The following is a 5,683-nucleotide window of genomic DNA, read 5'->3' as shown; positions in this document are numbered from 1 at the left end:
GTTGTTATTTTTTTAATAGATATTATTTTATTTTATTTTTTTAAGATTTTATTTATTTGTTTGACAGAGATCACAAGGAGGCAAAGAGACAGGCAGGCAGGGGGCGGTGGGAAGCAGGCTCCCCGCTGAGCAGAGAGCCCAATGTGGACCTCAATCCCAGGACCCCGAGATCATGACCTGAGCTGAAGGCAGAGGCTTAACCCACTGAGCCACCCAGGTGCCCAGATACTATTTTTTTGAGAGCAGTTTTGGGTTCATAGCAAAATTGAGCAGAATGTATGGAGTTCCCATATACTCTGCCTGCTTCCCACTGGCCCAACTTCCCCCACGACCAATATCCCCTACCGATCAATATCCCCCACCGCAGTAGGACACAAGTTAGAGTTGATGAATATACATTGATACCACATTACTGCCCAAAGCCCATAGTTTACATCAAAGTTTACTTGCAGTGTTATAGATTCTGTGAGTTTAGACGAATCTGTAATGAAAGTTATCCACCATTTTTAATACAATACGGTATAGTTTTACTGCCTTGAAAATCCTCTGTTCTCCTCTTCATCTTCCCTCTCCTAATCCCTGAGGAGCACTGGTCTTTTTAACTGTCTCCATACTTTTGCCTTTTCAAGTTGGCTGCTTTCACTTAGTAGTAATATGCACATAAGATTTCTCCATGTATTTTTATGGCTTGACAGCTCACTTCTGTTGAGTGCTGAATTTTACATTGTCTGGATGTAACTTACAGCTTGTTTATCCACTCATCTACTGAATGACCTCTTCATTGCTCCCAAATTTTGGCAATTGATGAATAAGGCTCCTATAAAGATATGTGGACAGGTTTTTCAGTTCACTTGGGTAAATAGCAAGGAGTGCAGATCCTGGATCATAGAAGTAATAGTATGTTTAGTTTTTTCTTTTTCCAAGATTTTATTTACTTATTTGACAGATTATAAGTAGGCAGAGAGGCAGGCAGAGAGAGAGAGGAAGAGAAGCAAGCTCCCCGCTGAGCAGAGAGCCCAATGTGGGGCTCGATCCCAGGACCCTGGGATCATGACCTGAGCCGAAGGCAGAGGCTTTAACCCACTGAGCCACCCAGGTGCCCCAGTATGTTTAGTTTTGTAGGAAACTGTCAAATTCTATTCCAAAGTGGCTGTCCCATTTGAATTCCTATAGCAACAAATGAGTTGCAGTCGCCTTGCATACTTGCCAGCATCTGGTGGTGTCAAGTGTATCCCAATAGGTGTACTTGTAGTGGTATCTTGTTCTAATTTCCATTTCGCTGATGACATGTTGAACATCTTTTCATGTGTTTTATACCTTCGGTGACATGTCTGTTAGGTCTTTTGCCCCTTTTACTAATTGGGTATTATTGTTTTAAGAAATTTTTTTATATTTTGGATAACTGTCTTATGTTAGATACGTGTTCTTTAAATATTTTTGCCTGGTCTCTGGCTTGTCTTATTTTCTTGACAATGTCTTTTACAGGGCAGAAATTTTTAATTTTAATGAAGTCCAACTTATCTTTCTCTCACGGATCGTGCTTTTGAAAGTCACCACCAAACCAAGCATCATCTAGATTTTCTCCTGCATTATCTTGTAGGAGTTTTCTGATAAGTTTTGCATTTTACATTTAGGTCTGTGATCCATTTTGAGCTCATTTTTGTAAAGGGCGTATGGTCTGTGTCTAGATTTCATTTTTTTTACATGTGGATGTCCAAATGGTCTTGAGTTTTTGTTAATACTCTAGTAGGACACTCCCCCCAGAAATATGAGCCATGTATGTAATTTTTAATGTCCTTAAAGCCACATTAAAAAACTAAGAGGAGACAGGTGAAATTTTTCTATATTTAACTCCATATACCCCAAATACTATCATTCAACATGTATGCTTTAAAAATTGTTGCCAAGATATTTTGTATTCCTTTTTTCAGGGTAAAGCTTCAAAATCTATTGTATTTCTAGCACATCTCAGTTTGGAATACCCACAGTTCAAGTGGTTCATAGCTACTTATGGTTAGTGGACCCTGCTGCTATATAATGAAAGGCATGATTAGTAAAGTTTGTTTTTGGTTTTGGTTTTTTAAAGATTTTATTTTTCAGAGAGAGAAAGTACAGGCAGGCAGAAGGAGAAGCAGGCTCCCCACCTAGTAAGGAGGCTGATGTGGGACTTGATCCTAGGGTGCTGGGATCATGACCTGATCTGAAGGCAGCTGCTTAACCCACTGAGCCACCCAGGTGTCCTTTTTTTTTTTTTTTAAAGATTTTATTTGTCAGAGAGCACAAGCAGGCAGAAGTAGACTCCCCACTGAGCAAGGAGCTGGATGCAAGACTTGATCCCAGGACCCTAGGATCATGACATGAGCTGAAGGCAGATGCTTAATGGACCGAGCTACCCAGGAGCCCCCTGTGTTTTGTTTTTTCAAACAGGTTTTCTATGCAATACCAAAATTATATTATTTAATCTCACTACAAGTGCCAACTAGGGTTCTTCAGTAGGATTATAGGAATTGCCCTCCCTAGAATAGGCAGCTTTTTAATTGCTTTACCTGTGCCCAAGCTTGCTCCTGTGAGAATGAGTAGCTGCATGCCCACTCTTGAGAAGCATGACAAAAATTAAATTGCTTGGGTTCCTGGGTGGCTCAGTCAGTTAAGCATCTGCCTTCAGCTCAGGTCATGATCTCAGGGTCCTGGGATTGAGCCCCGCATCGGGCTCCCTGCTCAGCAGGAGCCTGCTTCCCCCTCTCTCTGCCTGCCTCTTCGCCTACTTGTGATCTCTCTCTGTCCTATAAATAAAAATCTTTTTTAAAAAAAAATTGTATTGCTGTATTCTACAGAGGATAGTGCCTATGTGAAAGATGGGCCAGGCGGCAACCCTAAACAAATATTTGAAGACCTGTTTATTTGTAAGAACACTTTCACTTGGAATACAACACATCAGGTACCAATATCTTCCTTGTGGCTACCAATAGGTTTACTTCTTTAGGTGATCAGGTTAGAGCCTTTGCTGTTTGCTACATCTGTCCTTTAAACTGTCTAATGTTTAATCCATCCCACATGGACTGCTTTGACTAGTTAATACATTTTTTGAAAATACGTGCATGCTCATGGTCAAAGTGCAGAGGGGTCTGTATTGAAAAAAGTAAGCTTTTCCTCTTGTTTTTCACAATTTCTCCCTATATCCACAAGAACCAATTTCTTTTTTCCCCTCAGCCACCAATTTCTTATGTATACTTTCAATTTCTTACGTATATTTTCATAAGTGAAAATGTCCGTGAAACCTTCATGAAAGCACTCTGGGGAGTTTGGTTCCATTATCACAATGCAAGCCCTACAACCCAACCCTCCCACTGCTTACAATGATAAAACTGGTTAAAATAGGAAAAAAAAAAAACCACTCAGGGACTTTTAAAAGTAAACAAAAGCTAACGGACTGGAGGGAGTAAAACCTGAAGTGTTTGGCAAGAACAAATAGAGGAGACAAAAAACTGGTTGAATAATGGTATACCAAAGTCCAACCATATCAATAATTATGTATTATTGATCTAGGAACATTCTAATTTAAAAAATTGACAGTGGGTTAGGGAAAAGCTCATTTATATGCTATCTAAAAGAAACACTTTACAGAGGAGTTTAAAGTCAAAAGATGGAAAAAATAGAATATGCAAATTAGCAAAAGACTAGAGTGGCTATATAAATCCCAAATAAAATGGACTTCAAAGGTTATTGCCATAGGTAAAAATAAGGAGAATTTCACAATGATAGCGGACAATTCCTTGGGACGATAGTATAAGTATAAATGTGTATGTACCTAACAGCCTTAAAGTACATGAAGCAACTGAATAAACTGACAATTATGCCATAAATTTAAAAATTTTTTAAAAATAGGCTCTACACCCAATGTGTGACCCTGAGATCAGGAGTCACAAGCTCTACTGATGGGACGCAGCCAGCACCCTGCTGTGGTAGATTTTTAACACCCACTGAACAATTAATAGAACAACTAAACAAATCAGGACAAAAGACTTAAATCACTTTATCAGCTGTCTCAATCTACTTGACATTTATAGAGTACTACCTCCAACAACTGCAAAATACTTTTTTTTCAGGTATGCATGGCATATTCATCAAGATAGAACATATCCTGGGCTGTAAAGCAAGTGTTAACAAAAATATTAAAATTAAACACAGTGTAAGTGTATTTTCTGACCACAGTGGAATGAGGAATCTGTTACAGGATAGCCAGGAACCCCCAAAACATTAGGATATTAAACCACATATTAGACCCACATAAGTAATGTATGGGCCAAAGATGAGATCACAAGAGGAATTAGACAAATCTGAATTTAATAATATAAAGATTTGTTGATGCAGGTGAAGCTGTGCTTAGAGATGCACTGCCCAATACAGTAGCCATGTGATTCAATTTAATTAGAATTAAAAGTTCCAATTCCTCAGACACATTGGCCACATTTCAAGTGCCCAGTAGGCACGTGTGGCTAGCAGCCACTGAACTGGACAGCAGAAAATAGGATATTTCCATCACTGTAGAAACTCCTATTAGTCATGGCTTAGAGTGAAAATTAGTTTTACATATTTATTTAAAAAAGGGGCACCTGGGTGGCTCAGTGGGTTAAGCCTCTGCCTTTGGCTCAGGTCATGAATCCAGGGTCCTGGGATCGAGCCCCGCATGGGGCTCTCTGCTCAGCGGGGAGCCTGCTCCGCCCCCCTGCCTGCCTCTCTGCCTACTTGTGATCTCTCTCACTGTGTCAAATAAAATCTTAAAAAAAAAAAAAAACAATAACCTCCGTTTCTATCTGAACAAGGTAGAGAAGGAAAAGCAAAGTAAGCCCAAATGAAATAGAAAAAAAAAAAAAGATACAGTAAAAATCAAAGTAGAAATCAGACAACAGTTATTTGGAATGAAAATCACAACTGAAAAACCCCTAGCTAGAATGATCAAGAAAAACATATGAAACAACCATGCTATCAGAAATGAAAAAGAGGTTATCACAACAGGTCCTATGGACATTAAAGGAAAATAAAGGTATACCGTGAACAACTTATGCCAACAAATTAGACCACTTACACAAAGTCAGCAAATTTATAATTCAATTTAACCAAAACATAAGAAAAATCAGGAAATTTGAATGGCCCTATAGCAAATGTATCAAAACTTTTTCCAAAAAGGAAACTTAAGACTCAGTTTCACTGGTGAATCCTACCAAACATTCAAGGAAGGAATACCACCAATCTTACACAAACTTTTTCAGGAAACAGGAAAAGAAACTGTTGAGGCTAATACAACATAGCAAAGGCTAACATGTTACAAAAACTGCAGACCAGTATTATAATGAATACAGACACTAAAATCCTCATCAATACCAGCAAATTGAAAACAATGTATAAAAGGATAATATATCATGACCAAGTAAGATTTATTCCAAGAATGTAGGGTTAATACTCCAAAATCAATGTATGCAGCAGTGTCATGAAATGAAAACATATGTCCACGCAAAAATTTATACATGAAAGATCATAGCATTATTCATAATAGTCAAAAAATAAAAACCCAAGTGTTCATTACCTGATGAATGAATAAACAAAATGTGGTATAAGCATACAATGGGATATTATTTGGCAATAAAAAGGACTGGAATGAAGTAATAGCCCAGAAGATGGCAGA

Source organism: Enhydra lutris, unplaced genomic scaffold (genome assembly GCF_002288905.1).
Source record: "Enhydra lutris kenyoni isolate GAN:26980312 unplaced genomic scaffold, ASM228890v2 scaffoldscaffold39, whole genome shotgun sequence".
NCBI classification, from domain to species: Eukaryota; Metazoa; Chordata; class Mammalia; order Carnivora; family Mustelidae; genus Enhydra; species Enhydra lutris.
Note: the sequence above shows the minus strand (reverse complement) of the source record.